This window comes from Lissotriton vulgaris, chromosome 2_1 (genome assembly GCF_964263255.1).
Source record: "Lissotriton vulgaris chromosome 2_1, aLisVul1.2, whole genome shotgun sequence".
Lineage (NCBI taxonomy): Eukaryota > Metazoa > Chordata > Amphibia > Caudata > Salamandridae > Lissotriton > Lissotriton vulgaris.
The window spans coordinates 1,052,341,536-1,052,362,713 of record NC_141687.1 but is presented as its reverse complement, the minus strand read 5'-3'; the positions used below and the strand labels follow the sequence as shown (position 1 = coordinate 1,052,362,713).

General features: G+C 41.8%; 1 protein-coding gene across 2 annotated transcripts in view; it reads left to right on the top strand.

Annotated features, from left to right (window-relative positions):
- The window catches only part of GALNT13 (polypeptide N-acetylgalactosaminyltransferase 13), a 1,171,447-nt gene that overhangs the window by 203,347 nt on the left and 946,922 nt on the right, over nucleotides 1-21,178 (top strand). The window lies entirely within an intron of this gene.

Sequence of the window (21,178 nt, the reverse complement as noted above, 5' to 3'; positions counted from 1 at the left end):
CAAAAATTAATCCAAAGACATTTTGTGGTGAAAGACAGAGGGAAGGTTCAATGCTGTGTCTCCGGATTTGAAACGACCCAGAGATCACAGAAAAGCTAAAAGGGCATTGTTGGTCAGACATGTAAAAGTGAATGTGTTGCTCAGTGGTAGCCAGTTTGCCATGAAGCCCTTTCTATTTGCAATTTTTTCAAAATTAATGGACCATCGTCAGATTGTTCCTCACCACAAACATTGTGGTAAAGAAAGCGGAACTTTTTAATGAGCATGTTGACAGCCCCTTCTTCATGTCAGGTAGCAGCAAAGAAACCCCTTTGAAATGACTAAGCTTGTGTAACTACATATCTTTATGACCAAACAATATGTGGATAACAACATAAAGACACATCTACTAGATGTCTTGGAGCATGTATTGAAACTATGCAAAGTACTGAAGCAGGTGAGATTTGGATTAAAAGAGAAAGAGATGTTTTACACTTTAATGGCCATAATAAGAGTTTTATCCAACCAGCCTCTACAAAACAGGTTACAAAAACTATTTTTGTAAGCACATAGAGAGATGGATGTATCAAAAGAAAGGGGTGAATTCATCAATGACATTCTGTTGCATGATCTTCTACCAACAAATGCATTATTTGATGGAGATGCTGAAACCAAACCGGTGAAGCACAAACTCTTACAAGAGCTAAAAAAAAACGGTTCACCAAAAGAATTTAAATGCGAAAAGGTGTCCTCATTGAAAACTCCAGTTGTGAACCATATTTCACAATTGCGAATGGTCAAGATTTCCTCCATTCAATGCGAATGGTCAAGATTTTATTAATTGAAAACTTCGGAGCGGTCGTTCGGACTGTTCTGCAGATATCAAAGTCAGTGTGCACCATGCACGTACTGCACATTGTCTTTGACAGTTATCTTGAACTATCTGTCAAAGAATGTGAGAGAATCAGAGGACTTTCTACAAGTGGAACAGTTGACCTTGCCTGCATCAAACATTCAACATCTATACCTGTACAACTTGATAAACTCTGGTAACCAACATCGAACAACATGAACTTGGAAATGTTACCTTGCTAAAATATTGCTGATGCTTCAGTGAACACTGAATTATCATTTATTGCAAGTGGAATGATTATCAATGAGGGGTTGGTCCCTGCAGAGATACATTCAAAAAGTACGAGCAATATTGTTTAAGAACTTAACAGCAAATTGGATGAAGCTGACCTTCGTGTTGTGCAACATGTTGAGTGGGCTGTTTGAAATTGTTCTAATCGAGTCATTGTACTGTCAAAGAACACAGGTGTTATTATAGTGCTATTTGGATTTATTGCAATGTTCATAACTGAAGAATCATCAAAGTTATGGATATGTTATGGGACAGGCGAGAACAGACACTTAATCTTGCTACATATTCTCAATATGCTCTTTTCAAATGTTCAACATTCTGCAAATGTAGCACGAGTGATTGCCGAAACAAAAAATAAAGTGAACTATGAAAATGTGTCTAAAACAAGAGTGATGAACAATATTTTTTTCATATTCAGATTATAAACATTGTTTGGTTTATACATAAATGGATTGATAAACATTTTTATATGTTTCATTTATATATATATGTCTCTTCTACCTCAATTATGGCCGTCATTTTTGAAAAATGGCGGTAGGGTGGCGCTGAGGAGATATTTTCTCTCTCTATAAGACTACTTGACTCCCAAAACCTATGTTTTGACACCACAATGAAGTATATAGTTCTCATGGTTCCTGAAAAATTATATCATCACTGCAACACATCTGCCATTTTTAAAAATATCATCCAGAAAAAGTCACCTGGATCAGCATTGTCTACCCAAGCTAAATTACTTCTCTAATGATCCAAAAACACAAATCAAAATGAAAATCTCACAACAACAATTTCTTTAGGGAGATATATCAGAGGGCCTGGATTTTATTTAGATTTTATTTATAGCGTTTGAAATGATACTTCCTGCGAAATAATACTTGCATTTATATTCTTGAATCATTTCAGCTTCTAGCGGTAACCTTCTAAAGAAAGTTTTGAATAAACAGGAAAATGGAGTCATGTAATTTGATTCTGCAGGCAAATCTGCCTTTCTGAATCCTATGTCCACCCTTTTTTAATAAAGTCTTTGCATTAGAAAAACACCATATAATTATAAACCCATTAGAATGCTCGAACACATACATTATTCCAGTTTCCTGTGTTGAGGAACATGAGTAGGTGAAGGAATAGTCACATTATGCTACCACTTATAATTAATCTCTGGATACCATCAAGCAGCCTACACACAACAGAACATAAGCACAGCATTCTCACTGCATGAATATAATGAATTTATGACCCACAAACTGAAATATTCTATTAAGAGGAAGACAAATTGCTCGTACTTCCATAAGTGTATTTTGTCTAAATAATGCAGATTGCACAGATTGCACTGATTCACAAATAAAATGTGTTCAATGTGGACATGGGTACATTGACATCATGTAAGTACCTGACTGTTGAACTGTGTCAAGGGTGGGGTAATGGTGACCAGTTTACCATATCTACTAATCACTCAATCAATAATGTATCAAATTAGCAAATTAGCTATTTATTCATTATTTTCACATGTGTAGAACTGTGTTTTACCTTCTAAGAAAATTAGACTTTATTGCCTCACATTTAAAAACATTAGTTTGACCTTTTTTTATTCCATTGCAAAGTTAAAACGTTGATGTAACTAGTGCCAAATAATAAAAAATAGAAACTCGTTGTTATGTCCAGTATATACATCCTACATGTACATAAAAAGGAAAAGGAAACAGAATTGGTTGATATGATATGGTTATGGACACTACTATAATATTCACAAAATAAAACAAAGTGCATAGGGTGCCGGCTATCATGTCATCAGGATACAGCCCAACAAGCAATTGGCAGTCTGACCGTCAAATTATGATGCATCCACCATGCTGCTGATCAGAAAAGTGCTCTTTAACCCCTCCGGTGCTCATGACGAGCTCAGCTCGTCATGAGGTACACTGCTCGTGTGCTCATGACGAGCTTAGCTCGTCATGACCACACCCATTTCCATTATGGCCCAGCATAGGAGAGGAATATCGATAGCAGCGATGGTGTTAACACAAGAGCATGTGCTGCGGCCCAAGAAAAGGGCTGCGGCATGAAAATAGCACTTTGTGCACATCATTGCACTGTGGGGCATGCGGCATGTGGTGCATGGGTGTGTGTGGGGGCACTACATGTGCCCCAGGGCAACTTTGCAGAGGCCCATGAGGGACGGGGGTCCTGTTTAGGGCCCCCAAAGTCCCTTTCCAAAGAGAAATCATAATCCTGACGGTGCTGCCTGCCTCTGCACTGCCACCATTCAAGGGATATGATTCCGACTGCCTCTCCGGGGGTCCCACCAACATCAAAATCATGCCCATAGTGTCAACGACAGTACAGTCTCAATTTAGACCTAAGAGTTGCAAAAGCAAGCAGCATAGTAGGATACTATTCTTTTTGAGTAGTCTGGGAGACTTATGAAAATTCTTTAACAATACACCTGTAGATATGGGTAACTTAAAGATATCACAATCGGTTAGGGAGTAGATCCAATATCCATTTTGGTCACAAAGTGGGTGGGGTGAAATATTGCCTATTTATCGCAAAACCTTGAAACTGAAATCCCTTGGCTTTGGTATTGCTAAGGGGGTACAAATGATCATTAATAGAGCTTTAATAATGGAAGCCATCATGGTATCTAAAGGTACTTTGGATGTTTAAACCTGTCAACATCTCTTTTCACCTGTTAGACTCCAGCATACTAGAGCTCTTGCCAGGTCTACCACATCATGGCTTATTAAATTGTGATCCCGGGTAAAATTGCAATTTTCGCATGGATCACATTTAGAAGCTGGGCAATATTTATCTCACCTGATAATTAATGGGTGCGATAAAGTTCGACTATGCCCTCCAGTTACATTTCAGTAGGTCAAACCTGATGGTTTTAACAGATAAAAATTGGCCAATGAATACTTGGTCTTGAGCCCACATGCACTCACTACGTACGTCACCCTCAGATCTGAAGAACTCCGCTAAAGGAGCCACCAGACCCGTCAGACTTATCTGACGAGGAGCGCCCTATGATGAAGCATGACACCCTAACGCGGCCCTGCGTACTGGGACTGGAAAGAAAATGAACTGGCAATGCCTGTAGGTCAGATTTGTATCTGAAAGTCTACTGATTTTACTCTTCCCACCCCGTTGGAAACCCCACTGCAAGGTCAAACAGTGCACCGCGAGCAAGTGGTGCCCAAGGATTGCATTCTGCTAGGTGCCAATTACCACTGTAGCAAAGGAAGCCAAGTTCCAAAAATGTATGACACCTGCATGAAACCATTTCTCTGCGCCTAAACAACTATATCCTTTTCATCTCATATTTGTCAGCTATAAACCAGAATTTTTAAAAGGGAAACGGTTAAAATTGTGCGCCAACCACTGTTTTAATTGGCAAAGTAAAATGTATTCTCACTTTCCATTTCTGTCACAGAAGTCAGATATGACTTTAAGTTCTAAACTACGTCTGTCCTCAGACTTTTGGCTGGTGGGCGAAACGGGCATGGTCAACAACACCCCTAGTAAACAAATTGTTGGTGGGCGAATGTGTTGGCCTCGTCCCAGTATAAACCTCTGCTGTTGGTTGCACATGTAGCACAGCAAACGCAAGGAAGGTGCTGGGCGGGCTGAATGGGGTATGATTACCCATCAGTATGGGGCGGGTGAGTGGGTGCTGCTGGAGGCTCTGAATTTCGTACAAGTTCCCAACGGAAGCACCGAGTGAGCCACTGGGCACCGGGGTTTTGCAGGAATGATAACCAGCAGGAGCAGAGCAGTCTCACAAGAAGAGTGAGTTTTCCAATTAACAATGCATAAAGTAACCATCCAAAACAAAAAATTGAAAGCTACCTCAAAGCAAAGCCAGAGCAGGAAGTGGCTGATGGGGGTTGGAGCCAAAGCCCACTCTTGGTCTGTTTGTTAGTTGTGTGTGGCCTCTGGCTGCTCTCAATATAAACACAGCTTCATGGTCCTCTTTTATTTCATTTGTACCATTACAATGAAGAGTTGTTTGAAAAAAAAACTCAATTTGATTAACATTCGATCATGTAGAATGCTGGAGAGTCGCGCGAGCGCGTCGACAAGATGGCCGCCGCCACCGGAGCTCCGTATCTTCCTCAGCCCTATGAGCTGATTTACGACGATTTTCCGTCAAGGTTTGCTCAATTTTGCCAGTGCTTGCTTCCTACGGCGACCCCCTAACTTACCTGTGTTTTTCAGGCGTTTTCCTCACACGGGGGTCCCTCTGCCTGCTTCCTGGCTCCTCTCCTCTCCCCTGCCTCTGCTCCAGCTCTGCCGATTTCCTCAGCACAGGGGGCGGTGCATTTACAAAGAAAGGGCCTGGCTTGGGCCTAGCCACTCCCATGTCCCACCTCAACTCTTGCACTGCATTTTTTCAAGAGCCTTTGGAGCTTTTTCTACCCTTTTCCCTCATATTTATAAAATTTTGAGGTGGATTCTGATTATCTGCATTTTTCTGACGCAAAAAGTTGTTTTTTCTCCTCAAGATGGAAAACAAAAATTCTGCTAATAACAAAAGGAAGCAGCAGGTGTCTCCTCCCCCAAATAAAGTTGAGGGCTCCGACTGTCGCTTTTACTTGGAATCTTTGCTTCCTGGTCTTCTAAATATCAAATTTCCAGAAAAATTTGAGGTGGATAAAGCGCATAGAATTCCCTCACACAGGAATCCACGCCACACCAAACCCTGGCAAATGATTTTTAAGGTTTTGCGTCACCATCACTTGGTCCTCATAAGGAAAGCTGCCAGAGACATTCCTTCGCTTCTGGTAAATGGTTCCAAAATATTTATCCATCAAGACTTTGCTAAGGAAACGGTTGCTATTCGCAAGGAATTTTCCTCTCTTCATCCACAATTGAGAAGCCTTGGTTTTAAGTATGGTCTATTTGATCCGTCTACAATGCGAGTTTGGAAAGATACCTTCTCAAAATCTTTTCATCGTCCTGAAGACTTAAGACTTTTTCTGGATCAACAAGCTTCGTCATCAATGGATACTCAAGCTCCTGTAACTTGAATGCATTTAATTTGAGCACTCCTGGCGATTATTCTTTCTTCATGGGCTCCAACGGTTTCCGGCCATGCTTGTGGAACGGGTGTGCGTCTCTGTGTCCTTATGTATGTGCCCTGTTTGTAGCTTTTTCTTCCTTTTCTGTTTCTTCCTTTTGTGTCTTTCCCTACCTTTTCCGGCTTTCTACGTAGAGTTACTTTTCTTCCATGGCTGTTCTCCCTCTTCTCTTCCTTTAACTCCTTTCTTCCTCTTCATTTTACCTCTTCATGGCTGCTACTCATGATGTTAAAATTGTTTCTCTTAATGTTAAAGGTCTGCGACATCAGTTAAAAGAACTAAAATTTTAGACTACTTGGGTGCTTCTAAAGCTGACATATGTTTTCTTCAAGAAACGCATGTTGATGACAACATTTTACAATATATGAAGATCATGTAGAATGCTATATTTACGTACGAGGGCGATACATCATACCAAGACATTTAATTCAGTCAGTATAAATATCGCTGTTAGACAAAGGCTAATGCCATTGTTGTTCAAGTCACAACCTTTGCTAGTGTTGTTTCTCAATATTGTTTCATCCAGGACGAATTCTTAAATGAGCTTCAATCAATGGAAGGAAACTACTGTTGGACATATAAAAAGTTGAGGGTCGTTTCTTAATCTATTATATGGCTTCATGGTCCTTATACAATTTTATGAACCCCTTTAACTGTGCATATGCTGTGTGTTCTGCATTTTTGGCATTCGGAAATGAAAACACAAGTTATTGACTCTCGCACGAGGAATAATATGGGGCTCTATAGAATGATCCAGTCTGTAATTAATAATATAGAAACCTATTTATCATTTGATGTAGCATGAGAATAACGATGTGTGTTTGTGTTCACTGTTTCTGCTGTCAAGACTCGAACATAACAGGGATAGGTAATAATTAAAAGAACTGTTCACATGTCGTAATTATATTTCATCTGAATTAATAACATAGGCTGAAATGGCATTACTGTTTTTAAAATTTTGGACCTGAAACAAGGATTCTTGTGACATGAGGCATCAAACAATTTCATATTCTGAAAATCTATTCAGATTCCTTTACCTCAATTAACCCTGAAACAGCTCTGCAGTAATTTGCACACTCTGAGGTGGATGAACTGAATATTAGCAGTTTGCACATTATAATTGCCATCTGTTGATTTGATTTGATACACATGGATAGGGTTATTTCAGGAAATTAAGAGATGCTGATAATAGATAGCAACATTTTTAGAAAACAAGCAAATTGGTGTTCATGCCACATTATGTTGCGTTTTAGCGTATGGCACCTTTCAGCATTTGCACAGCCTCTTGGTTCTGTTAGGCGTTTGAGATATAGAGACGGTACTCTGTTGGTTCTGATGGGTGCAAGTTATCACAGTTAGGGGTTCCATACGGATCTTGGCAATTAATATTTCAATGCATCACAAAATAGAAGTGAATTTTATCCTCGGGTTTCTGAGTCTGGTAAGATGTACATATCAATATCTCTTGGCTATACTAGTAATAGTATGTGTCATCCTGCCCATGTTGATGACTCCTTGACCCCGGTTAATGGCTGTGTTTGCCCTGCCACAGTGTCAATGCTTGTATCTTCTCTCTTTTTATCCCGGTAGTACCTCTCTAACATAATATGTACAGCGCTTTCTGTCTATTCCAGTTATCTGGAATCAGTTCATTAACTCTTAACCAGTACCAGTAAGCCCGCCCTAGGAGGGAATGTCTCACTATTGTAGAATCAATCTTTCCATGCTTTCTTGACCTAGTGGTATAATTCTCTATTATATTTAAATGCAGAATAACATAGCATTATTCTCATCTTCTGGAGGGGAATGTTTCTAGGGATAGGTTCTGGGCTTGAGACCATCTGATAACCACATGTTAATTTGATCAGTATGCCTTGTTCTTTAGTTGTGGTGAGGTAAGGCTTCACCCGATCTCAGTGTATGTGTTTCCCTGGCATAACGACTGTCAGTTGTTGCCATTTATTCCATGGGCCAATGGACAAGTAAGCCTGTCTATTGACCAAGCACACAAAAAAGGTGATGAGAGGTCTGTCTAGAGTGGTACAATGGGCGAAAAACGATGGGTAGGAATGCTAACTGGAGTGATTGCCAATGATGTTTACAAGCATTACTTAGAATTACTTTTTGTGTAATTAATGTCTCCCTATCCCAGAGTCCGTTGTCCATACATCAAGCACAAATATATTCCCACTCCGAGCGTGTCTGTGTACCTATCCCAGTGTATTAATGGCGTCTCCCTTTCCCAGTGTGCACGTCTTGCTGCCCCCAGTCTGTAAATCCTTTGAAGCATAGTAAGTGTATCCAGTGCCTTAAAGTATTTGTTCCTGTGTGTGGGCCCCCTATTGTCAGATCCCATGTATGTGTATTTATTACAGAAGTAATGTTCAGCTCCACACCCTTGTGACTCCAAGGTCTCAACTGAATGCTAAATGCCAAACACCACAGACCGAATGAACTGAGGAGTAATAGAGAAGATATTAATAGAGCAGATTAAAACAAAAGAGACAGAGACAGGCCCTGTTAGACCTGGCACCATTGGAGTGGGTCTCCCTTCCATTTTTACTGCTGCCTCATGCAGTTTTGCTGGTATTAGATGCTTTGGGCACTGTGCCACTGCTATTCAGTGCCACAGTGCAAGTGCTCCCTATTGTAAATTGATGTATTAATCAGTGGTTCCATGTTTGGCTATTTGGTTTACTTGTCAGACCCTAGTCTAGTGCACTGAGTGTGCCCAGGGCGTGTAAAGCCAAATGCTGCTGGTGGGCCTGCAGCACTGGTTGTGCCACCCACAGAAGCTGCCTTGTAAAATGTGTCTTAGGTCTTCCATTGCAGAGCCTGCTTGCAGTCTGGTACTGTCATGCTGACTGGGCAAGTGCACCCACTTGCCAGTCCCTAAACCTTCCCTTTTCTTCATATCAGTCACCCCTATGGTAGGCCCAAGGGCAGGGTGCATTGTAAGTATTAGGTAGGACAAGCCCTGATGTGTGTGGCATGTCCTAATAGTGAATTACAGCCATTTTTGTTTTTCACTATTGCAAGGCTACCTGTTCTCCACAGGCTAGAATGGGCTGTTAGATTATTACATGTTTATAATCCTAACTGTCTCAGAGAACATGGTAGAAATTCGAGTTTAGTATGCCTGAACTCAGAATGATAAAATACATCTGTTAGTAAAGTTGGGTTTAACATTCTGTGTTTGCAAATACCACTTTGAGAAAAAAGGTATTTGCTTGTCTAACCTTTCAAACCTGCCTCTGCTAGGTTGTGTATTCCTTTGTCTGGTTTTGTGAGTGACAGGTCTGGGAGATTCCAAGAGACAGGCTGAGTCACCCAGTGGTGAATAGAGAGATCTGCATCAGAATGGGAGGGAGGAGTTGCACCTGAACCTTGAATAGGGCTGTGCCTGCCTCCCACAATGCTGGCTCCACCCCCTGGGGAGCGGCTGATGTCTCTGCCCCGCACACTGAAAAGAAGAGAAGGAGTCCTGTAAACAAAGTGCTCCAGGACTGTACTTGCCTTCGAAAATGCTGGCTCCACCTCCTGTGGGGTGTCTAATGTGCCTGCCCTGCACTGTGAAAGAAAAGGAGAAGTCTGGTAAACAGAGTGCTTCAGAACTGGTTTGGACTGGGCAAAGGCCCCTCTCCCCTCAGAGAACAAATGATTTTTGGGGTATAAATATTGGGACCCTGATCCCATGAAATTAGATCACTTTGGACTACAAGAAGAAACCTTTACTGAGGAGAGGAACCTGAAGAAACTGAGGAGAGACTATTCCCAAGCTGAAGTGCTGCTTGAGGGATTGGCCTCCAGTGGTTGCCTATCTGCCAAAGGAAGGAGAAAGGAACTTTGTGTAGATTGCTTTCAACTTTTGAAGGATCTCCAAGGGCTTGGAAAAGAGCTTGCCTCCTGCTGAAGTCTCAGGGACACCAGTCTTCAACCGCCAACTCCCCTGAGTTCTTTGGAAGTGCCTGCTGCTGTTTTGGGCCTTCAGAGGAACTTCGTGTCGCAAGGAGCTGGAAGCGCAACTCAACGAGAAGAAGCATGTCACTGTCACTGGGCCTGTGGTCGCAATTCCGAAGGAGGGTGTCGCCGCTGGAACTGTCGCAATGCACCGCATTGGAGTGAAGCATGCCGCAACGAAGAGGAAGCGTGTTGCCGTTGGTGCTGCTGCCATCGCAACTTTGAAGGAGGGTGTTGTTGCTGTAGCTGTCACATTGCATTGCACCGCATCGAGAGAAGGGTCTCGCAACGAGGTCGGACTGTGTCGCCGTCGCTGTGCCTGCCATCGCAACTCCAAGGGAGGGTGTTGTCGCTGGAACTGTCGTACTGCACCGCATCGAAGAAAAGCGCCACGCACCCCTGAGAAGTGCACCGCCATCGGAGCTGCTGTCGTCACATTGTGGATGTCGCCGCTGTAGTTGTCGCATCGTGCGGAAGCTTCATGCATCGTGGGAGAAGAGTGTTGCAAGTGGATATGCTGAACAAGGGTGTCGCCGCTGCAGTCCACGCATCGAACCGAGAACGTCTCGCATCCGCGAGAAGCATGCCGCATCTTGAAGATATTCGTGTGTTTATTTCTTTGTATCTGAACTTTGCTGCATTTCCATCGCTGCGACATTGCTTGTCGTGGAAGCGCAACACAACCTAAGGTACATTGACGCAAAGTGTTGCATCTAAGAACTGAACTTAACTAAGCTAAATCTACCATCTTTAAGTAATAGTATTGTGTATTTTTGCTATTTATGGTCTTGGGGTAAATCTATATAAAGTCTACTTATTTTTTATATAAAAGCTGTGCGGTGTCCATTTGTAGTGTTGTCACTGGGTTACTGTATGTGGTCACAAACACACAACGCCTCAGAGATAAAGCCTGTCTGTTCGTGCCAAGCTACCAAGGGGGTGAGCAGGGGTTATTTTAGGAGTATAATCCACTTATCCTGACTAGAGGTGAGGGTCCCTATTTGTCACAAGTACCTACCTGTACCAACTAGAGACCCCCAAATCTAACAGGCTTCAGCCTAGACAAGAAGATACAAGAGTTGCTATGTTTACCGTGCTTCTTGTGTCTTTTGTAGTGGAATATATGAAGTCAGACATATCAAAAGTAGGAGACATAACAGAGTCACCATGTATTGCCTTTGATCTTTTAGATCTATTGGTGATGTTTAAAATACAAAGAAAGTTTATGTTACCTCCTTTTCAATTTATTTGCCCTGGAATTATCTGGGCACCATTATCTATAGGAAAAAAAAAATGCCAACAACTACTCTCAATCGACCTTAGGCTTATTTCTGGCTTATATCACAAAACACTTCCTGCACAACAGTTGCATGTATTTATTGGTGAGAAAATAATAACTGTGCACAACACACTAAGCAAGAACCATGACACATATCACAAAGAAAATTATTTCAAAGAGTATTCATTTGTATTCAATATCTAAAAAGAGTATATTGTCACCAATGCTACTCAGGAACATTGCACCTAAAACATTCATGAAAAATGACGGCTTTATTAGATAATACTTAAGAACTTTTTTTTATTTTAGAAATACATATCTACGAAATACCTGCTACAACATTTACAATGTCTTTAATTGCGCAGCTTTATCATTGTGCAGTTCAGACAAAAATAAGCTTGACTTGAATGTGCACATCTGCATTGAGCTGCAAAACACGTAATAATTTTGGCACCAACTAAACATAATTCTTACTCTACAAAGATTACACACAACAACTATTTTTGAACCTCTTAATTAGCACCACATGTTAAAGTACATTTCAAGCCACATGCTCATACAAGAGAAGTTTCCCAATGCAACGCTTGGGCAATGCGTCATTTTTAGTGCTCGCTTTTCATTTTGGTGAAGATTTATGCATGAATAATAGAATGTATATTAGAACATTGGAATGTTGGGAGCTCCATTGAAAACAATGGAGTGCTCTGAGCTTATAATGGCTGGTGTAAGCCTGGAGCTCCAGCATTCCAATGTTTCTTTGTTCACAGCTCTGGCTGTGAACAAAGGCTTCAGGGAACCTGAGGGGATTCCGATCCCCTCACGCTTCCAAAACATTTTGTTTGTTTTGTTAGAACATTCTGTCCTCTAGTGACAGAATGTTCTAATAGCCTTATAGCCTTCGTAGATGGGCTATACCGCTATTAAAGTCCCTCTTCCTTGTTAAAGGCCCTCGCCTTCGGCTCGGGGCCTTTAACGCTGGAGAGGGCCTTTAATAGCCGGTATAGCCCTCTATGGTGGGCTATAAGGCTATAAGGCTATATTGATTTTCAAAACTCTATCCCAAACAAATACTTTTTTGCTACTTTATGAACCAGAGATTCCATCAAAAAAATCTGTTATTATGGTCTTGCTTGTACTTTGGGGAATGAGTTATATATACACATATGTATCTGTGTGCTGGTGTTATAAGTTTATAATTTTTACAAGCATTTGAGACATTTCTAGATCCCTACTTTAAATCATTACTTTGCAACCTTTTAAAGTGAAATCGTCATAGTAATATTTGCAGTGCAGTTGCCTGGTGCAGTAAAATACCTATTACCTTTTATCTAGTATTTTATCATAGTTTTCTGTAGACACTCTCCTTTGCAAGAGGCTCTGTCGACACCAGACCACCAGGCCTACTTAGCCTGGCATATAGAGGCTGAGGGCCAGTCTTTCTCTTCTCTCAGAAGGCCTATCCTCAAGGGCTCTACCGAATCCTGACTCATCCAGCTGCTGCTCCAACCATCTCTCTCCAACTCACTGACATTTTGTAGTAATGAAGTCTGCACAGGTAGGATGTAGTTTAAGATGTTTTATTGAAGTAAGTTACCAGTAGAAGTGTTCTAGAGTAGCAGTCCTACCAGGAGCAGCCTGCCTGCTGCTCAGCCAATTCTCCAACTGTCACACTTCACCTCACAGGCACCCAACATTCCCATATGCATCATCACTCCAACATTCCATGCAGCACACAGCACATTCAAACTGGCTGAGCAGGGGAAGAGATAATGGCAGGACATTCACATGAACAGAATACTACATATTTCTCTCTCTTTCTCTCCTTCTCTCTCTCTCTCTCTCTCTCTCTCTCTCTCTCTCGCTCTCTCACTCTCTTATTCCACTTTTGATTTAATAAACTATCTATATCTTTAGCCTGATGCAGTGTTCTTACTTTACAAATTATTCTAACTATGAGTCTGCATTCATCCAAACCTACCTAGCTGCCATGAGAGGGAGAGTAAAGCTGCTTGAAAATTGTCCATGTTGATACATCAAGGCCTCCGATCCGCATACTAGCAACAAGCCCACTAAGCTCGGAGCCGCATTTCTTGTACTTATTTTTTAAAACACAGTAGGGGTTTGTACCTCACTGCCGGCAGCTGTGGAAAAGAATTCTGTATACAACACATTTTTAGTAGAGGTGGGCGAGTGGAGCATCTCTACTTGCTCGCGAAATTCCACGTGAATCCACTGAGTTTTTATGCAACTCCGCGGAATTCTGAGTACTGCAACTCCACAAGCTCTGCCCACTCCTATAAAATCAAAATCACATAATTGTTACTGTCAGGAAAAGTCCAAATCTTCTGTTGCAAAATCATTCTCCTGCATGTTCTTGTAAATAGTTGTGGATATTTCCCATATTCAATTCTGCATCAAAAACACTTGACTGACAATGATTTTCCTATCATGAAGTAAAAGCATCTCAGCATCATGCTGTTGATTTACAAATTGCTGTTTACCCCTGATTGCTTGCAGCAGCTTGGATGTCAGGGAGGTAATGCTCATAGCTAAGGAGGTGGCTTCAGAGTAGCCATGGCATCCTCTCCTCAGAACCCCACCTCTAGGTAGTAGGAAGAGATCTGCCCTTTCATTGTCCAATCCTGAATGTGTGATGCTGAAATCTCCAGCTAGCTGCTGATCTAACTGCCAGAGATGCCAGAGCTAAACAGAAACATAAGTTATATAAGATTTTGTTACAGTCACGGGCATCAAAATCAAGAACACCTCAACCTGCAATTGAGAATCAAACCAGAAAGGGCACTGCTACAAGCTTCCTCCAGTTGGAGTAATGGGAGTACTCTGGGGTAGCCCACATCCTTGAGCGGAAATATACCCCAGTGTCACCCATAACTGATTTTTCTGACATCTGTTATAATCCATACAGACGTGAGAGGGTGAGAGGCATACCACACTCAAAGTTTGCAAGAAGTATCCTTCTATGCTGATCGTCCTTAACCCTCCAAAAGATTGACACAAGAGTCATAATTCTGGATGCCTGGAAGCCAATGCTGGATGAGATGTAGAGCCAGAGGACCCATGTGCAGGTGAGCCCCAGACACCAAGAAGACATAGGACTCCAGCAGAAGGGAAAACACAGACTAAAATATGGTGATCACAAATTTTGCAAGGTGCTTCACTTAATGGCCCTCATGCTTGGACCATGTCATCCTGAACCTGAAGCCTCAGTACCTCTAAATGTCCCATATATCATTACTGTTAGATTTGGGGGTCTCTAGTTGGCAGAGGTAGGTACCTTTGGCCAAATAGGGACCCTTGCGTCTAGTCAGGGTAAGGGGCTACACTTCTAAAATAACCCCTGCTCACCCCCTTTGTAGCTTGGCACAAGCAGAAAGGCTTATCTCAGAGGCAGTGTGTAAAGCATTTGTGACCACATACAGTAATGCAGTGACAACACTACAGATGGAAACCACACATGTTGTATTATTAAAATAAGTATTTTATATAGACTTAACACAAGACCACAAACGACAATAATTCACAATACTGTACTTTTGAATGGTAAAAATAGCTTAGTTCTCTTTATATGGTAAATGCAACACTTTACGTTCAATGTACTTTTGGATGCGTAACACCATACAAACAAAAGAGTTGCATGGAAGGTGATGCATTGGTTCTTTACACACAAAAACAGGCATGTGTCTTTTCCTTAGTCCAGGGGAGGTGATGCATCAGTTCCCTACTGCTGCATAGGGGACGGGGATGCATCAGTTCCTTACCGGAGGGGAGGTGATACGTCGGTTCTTCTCCGCGTGGGGAGTTGATGCATTGGTTTCTTACTGCGCTTCTGTGGCGGTGCGACTAGCAGCGCCGCAAAGACGATCTGGTGCAAGGCAACAAAAAAGGCGTCTTCTTGATGCAACAACAAAGGGGCTATGCGTGCACGCCCGACGGCCATGCAGAGACTCTGTGTATCTTCTGAGCCCCGACAGGCCCTGGGATATGCTTCTCTAGTAATGCAACAGCATCTGCTGCGACAGCGATACTCTTCTCCGGTGGTGTGTGGCGCTCTGGGTGATGCAATGGCTACACCGGCAGCGGCAACACCCTTACTCAGTGATGTGGCGACAGCGGCTGGGGCAGCGACATGCTTCTTGTCCGTGAGTTGGGCTTCCAGCTCCCAGCGACACGCTTCGTCTCCGGGAGTCACACTTCCAGCTCCCAGCGACAGGCAGTCTCTCAGAAGGTCCAGCACAACAGCAGCCACTTCAAATTCCCAGAAAGCGGATTCAGGGGAGCTGGTTCGTGAAGTCTGTTATCCCTGGGACTTCAGCAGGAGGCAAGCTCAATTTCCAACCCCTTGGAGATCTTCTACAAGAAGATGAAAGTTGCGCAAAGTCCTTTCTCCTTTCTTTGGCAGCCAGGCAAACACTGCAGGCCAATCCCCCAAACAGCACTCAGCTTAGGGATGGTCTCCTCCTTCAGTTTCTCTCTGGTTCCTCTCCTCAGCAAAGGTTTGTCTTGTTTCCCAGAAGTGATCTAAAGTTCTGGGGTCTGGGTCCCCTCTTTTATACATTAAATTCCTTTGTCTCTGAAGGCAGAGAGTGTCTGTGCCTAGTCCAAACCAGTTCTGTGCAGCCCTGGAGTACTTTCTTGACAAGACTCCTTCTTTCCTTTGACAGTGTGGGCCAGGGACATCATATGCACCACAGGAGGTGGAGCCTGCATTGTTGAAGGCAGGCAAAGCCCTATTCAGGTCCCAGGTGCTCCCCTCCACTCACTCTACATGCAGATGGGTCTATTCAGCCCTGTGCTGACTCACACTGTCTCCTGGAATCCCCCAGCCCCTGTCACTCAAACTCCAGACAAGGAATACACAACCTAGCAGAGGCAGGTTTGGATAGTTAGGCAAGAAAATACCTACTTTCTAAAAGTGGTATTTTCAAACACAGAATGTTAAAACCAACTTCACTAAAATATGTATTTTATTATTCTGAATTCAGGCATACTAAATTCAAATTTCTAGTTAGTTCCCTGAGTCTGTTAGGATTATAAGATGTTATAATAAAACTGCCCATTCTGGCCTATGGGAAACAGGTAGCCTTGCCATAGTGAAAAACGTCAATGGCTGTAATTTACTATCAGGACATGTTACACACACCAGGGCATGTCCTACCTTTTCCCTACAATGCACCCTGCCCTTGGGCCTACTATAGGGCTGATGAATATTCAGAAAAGAGAAGGTTTAGGGACTGGCAAGTGGGTGCACTTGCCAAGTCAACATTGCAGTACCAGACTGCCCACAGGCCCTGCAGTGGCAGACCTGAGACACACTTTACAGGCTGTTTCTGTGAGTGGCACAACCAGTGCTGAAAGCCTACCAGCAGCATTTGATTTACAAGCCCTGGGCACACTCAGTGCAATGTACTAGGGTCTGACAAGTAAACCAAACCAGCCAATCATGGAGTCACTAATCCATACATCAATTTACCATAGGGAGCACTTGCACTCTGGTACTGTATAGCAGTGGCACAGTGCCCGAAGCATCTATAACCAGCAAAAACACATGAGGCAACAACAACAAAATGGAAGGGAGTCCCACCCCAATAGTGCCAGGTCTAACAGTTACCCATCTCATTTTTATCAAAGTGACCAAATAACTATATTCCATATTAACATGCTCATATTTAGTCCACCTTGGCCTCTCCAGAAAAAAAGCTCCTCCTGTCTAAACAACAAAATGTTTGATATAAAGATGCATCAGTGAATTAATCAGTTTCCATATGCCTTTAAAACACTTGGCCAGTGTGAATAAATTGTACATGAGCTTCAATCAAAACTAAAGATACCTCCTTTAAACATTCACTGCAAATTGTTTATGGAGTTCTGAAGTCAACTTTCTTGTTATTAAATCTATCACCTACATCACCACTCATCCCGGCTCCCTGAAGGTATTGCGAAAACAAATCTTACATATCCCTATTTACATGTTGTGGTGCCAAATCATTCCCTGAATTAATCTGCTACTTTATGGTAAATATAAATTACATCTTAGACTCATTGTTTTCTGTCACACCTCTCATGGCACTTTAATATCTCACTTTACTCAATTCCAGACTGTATTAAACATATTCACACTGGCCTGGCCGCTGTCCGCTGTCCTTCACTCTACCACCTACATCTCTTTTAGCAACTAAATTCAACCCTACAAACTACATCTCTATCCCTAGATTGCTCCTGCCATTCACTCTCCAAGAAGACATGTATTACCACCTATCAAGATGGAGGAAATACAGGATTCTGAGTATTTCTCTACATATAACAAGACCCTCACTTATTATATTGACCTTATTTTCCAATTCACACACCACCCTCTGCATTTAACCTGAAAACGCAGCTCTATCATTTCCCCCACACTTTTTAACTACTCCTGTTTCTCTTTTAATACTTTCACCACATATTTATTCCCCAAAATTACTGTCATCAGGAATGTTCTTCATATATTCTTTACTGCCCTCTCCACTATCCTAAACTACCTTCTAAGGTATAATTCATGTTTCCATTATCTATAAACATTTGCTTTTCTCTAGTACTCACTGGGGCTTTGAAAAGGTATGAATACAAAAGGCTTCGACTTTTGCATAGTTGTTTTAGAAAGGTTTGGGAGCATTGCACATTGCATAACTTAATAGAGAGTTTGTAGAAAAGAAAAAAACAGCTTGAAAATGGAGCACTTTGGGGGTGTGGCTAGTAAATATTCTACACCACAAAATAGCGCATTGGAAAGTGAACCAACATGAGAGGAACAGTGAGCAACCAGTAAATTGAGGTGGTAGACAAAGGTGACCCACTTCTTAATTTGGGGTTCATAGAAAACAAAATGGCCCCCCACAATGCAGGCTTTTGACAGACACTGCAAAATGTGAGGCACTGAAAACTGAGGTTGGTGGAGGAAACAAAATAATAGGGCAGAGAAGATCAACTGCACCAGTGTGGAACAAGGGTGCCCTGAGGCACTGTAAAAATATCAACACCCATGGGAAGATCATTGGTGAGAAGAATCTGGAGGTCATCCAGTGATGAATTTCCTCCCCAACAGGGAACGCAGAATGCAAGACATCAACCACCCATGGGAGGTGTAGGATAACTGCACTGAAAGGAAGCAGCGAGGGGAAAGGTTTGACTGACTGGAACAATCAGAAGAGGTGCTGGGGCATACCCAAGGTGACATAAAATGCAAGAGAATGAAAGGACATTCACAGGGCTGCCTTGAGGGTAGTCCCTTCCTCCTTTAATCACTAAATACACTGCTTGAATGAGTGCAGTGAGATAAACAGACAGAGGAAATAACAGATGGGCTGTGAGCTTATAGGAAAATTGAAAATGTGTTCTGCAATGATTAACTAGAGAATGGAACATTAAGTGTGGAAAACTCCTGAATAGAAATAAGAGAGATGCTGATATGGGCTTGAGAGTGACCCAGCTAAATGCAATAGCATTGGACAAAGATCCTGTAACCCATTAGGCGCTCCTACTGGGAAGAGAATGGGTACTCCCTGTGGTGATAAATATACTTCAAAATGACGCTCACTGGAAACTGAAAAGTTTCTGCATACAAAGCCAACTGAGATGCTGGTCCCAGCACCTATACGAGTATAGAATGCCTTCAAGATAATAGAATTGACTCACCCTTGCTGGAGGGAACAAGGGGACCAAAAAAGAACACCTGGCCACACACTCAAAATTGGAAAAAAGAAAAGGGAAACTTGATGATGGAGGACCTATAGGATTGCCTGCAAGAACAAGGTAAGGAATGGAAGGCTGATCTTCAACAAGAGATGTAGGAAAAGCATCATTGGGCTTCATGGCTTGAAGACGATATATCCATGATATTTCACGTTGTAACAGCATTTTGTTATTGTCTTTCCCCTCTTGTTTTTCGATGATTTCCAAGACAAGGTATTTCAATTGCGCAATGTTATGTTTTTGTTCCAAAAAATGTACAGCAACACTTGATTTTTCGTTTCTGGTTCGAATATTTGATTTGTGCTCATTTAATCGGGTTTTAATTTTCCTTTCAGTCTTCCCGATGTAGATTTTCCCGCAAGGGCACTTTAACAAGTATATCAGGTTTGAAGAGTCACATGTGGCATTTACGTTAAGTTTTATATTGTGGCTCTTCATTGGATGGGCAAAAGTGTTACCTTTGATTACGTTATTGCAACTGTTGCAATTTAGACATGGTCGTGTGCCTTTGGTTTCTCCACGTATTGGTTTTTCTGTTGATAAGATTTCCTTGATGTTATTGCTGCGTGTGTATGCGAAAATTGGAGGATCCATGATAGTTGTTGAAATTCCGGTTCCGCCGTTATTATGGGCCAATGTCTCATTATGATTTTTTTGTATGCATTACTGTGAGTTGAAAATTTTGACACTAGTACCATTCTATTGTTTTTTTGTTCAGTGTTTTTTTTTAAGGTTTGTTCTCTAGTGGTAAGAGCTACTCGGTTTTCAGCTTTAGTTATGATATCTTGAGGATAACCTCTTGCACTAAATCTTTCTCTCATTTCTTTGATTCGTGTAGTAGCTACTTCACTGTTAGATACTATGCGTTTGGCCCGAAGCATTTGAGAAAATGGTAGATGTTGTTTTAAAGAACCCTGATGGAAGCTGGAGAAATGAAGAGTATTGTTACGATCTGTTGCTTTACGGAAAAGATCAGTTTCAAAACCGTTAGGAGTTTTTGAAATGAGTACATCCAAAAATGTGATTTTGTGTTCACTTAGTTGCCATGTTAATTGAATTTGATCATCGCAAGTGTTCAATTCGGTTAGTGCTTGTTGTAAGTGCTCCTCTGTACCTCTCCATATGAAAAAAAGTCATCTATATATCTCACATATAGTTTGAGGTTGTCGGACCAGGTGGTGTTGCTGTAAATGTTTGTTTCCTCGAACTCTTTCATGTATATGTTCGCATACGAAGGCGCAGCGCTATTTCCCATGGACATTCCTGATAGTTGCATATACCATACCTCATCATGTTTAAAGTAGCTGTGATATAATGTGAACATCATCAATTCCATTAGAAATTCTTACATTGGTTTGTCAATATCACTGTTCATGATGGTCTTTTCAAGAGCATCAATTCCTCCTCCATGGGGAATTGATGTGTATAGGGCTTTGACATCAGCAGTACCCAAAATTAACTTTTCTCCTTCCTGTATGGTGACCTCAGATAATTTAATGAGAAATTCTGTAGTGTCTTTTATGTAGCTTCTCATTTGTTTAACAAGAGGTTGAATGTACTTGTCAAGGAATTTCCCTACCGGTTCGTGTAAGGAACCCCTGGTGGATACAATGGGTCGAAATGGGGGGTCTTTGACACATTTGGGGTGATTTGAATAGTCGGGCTTCTGGGGTGTTCAACCAGTAGGTATTTAAGAGTTCTTTCATCTATGGTTCCTATGGTATGTGCTTTGGTTAAGATTTCACATAGGGTGATTTTGAATTGGGTGGTGGGATTATTCTCCAATTGCATGTATGTTTCAGAATCCGTTATGTGTTCCATCATTTTTCGTTGATACATTTGTGTGTTAACAATCACCAATTCTCCCCCTTTGTCTGCTTTAATGCATTTAATGTTTTTGTTTTTGGCTATTCTTTTGAGCGTGTCTTGATCCTTTTGGGTGATGTTTTTGGTTATTTTTTTGTTGAAATTTAATTTCATTAGATCTCTTTTGAC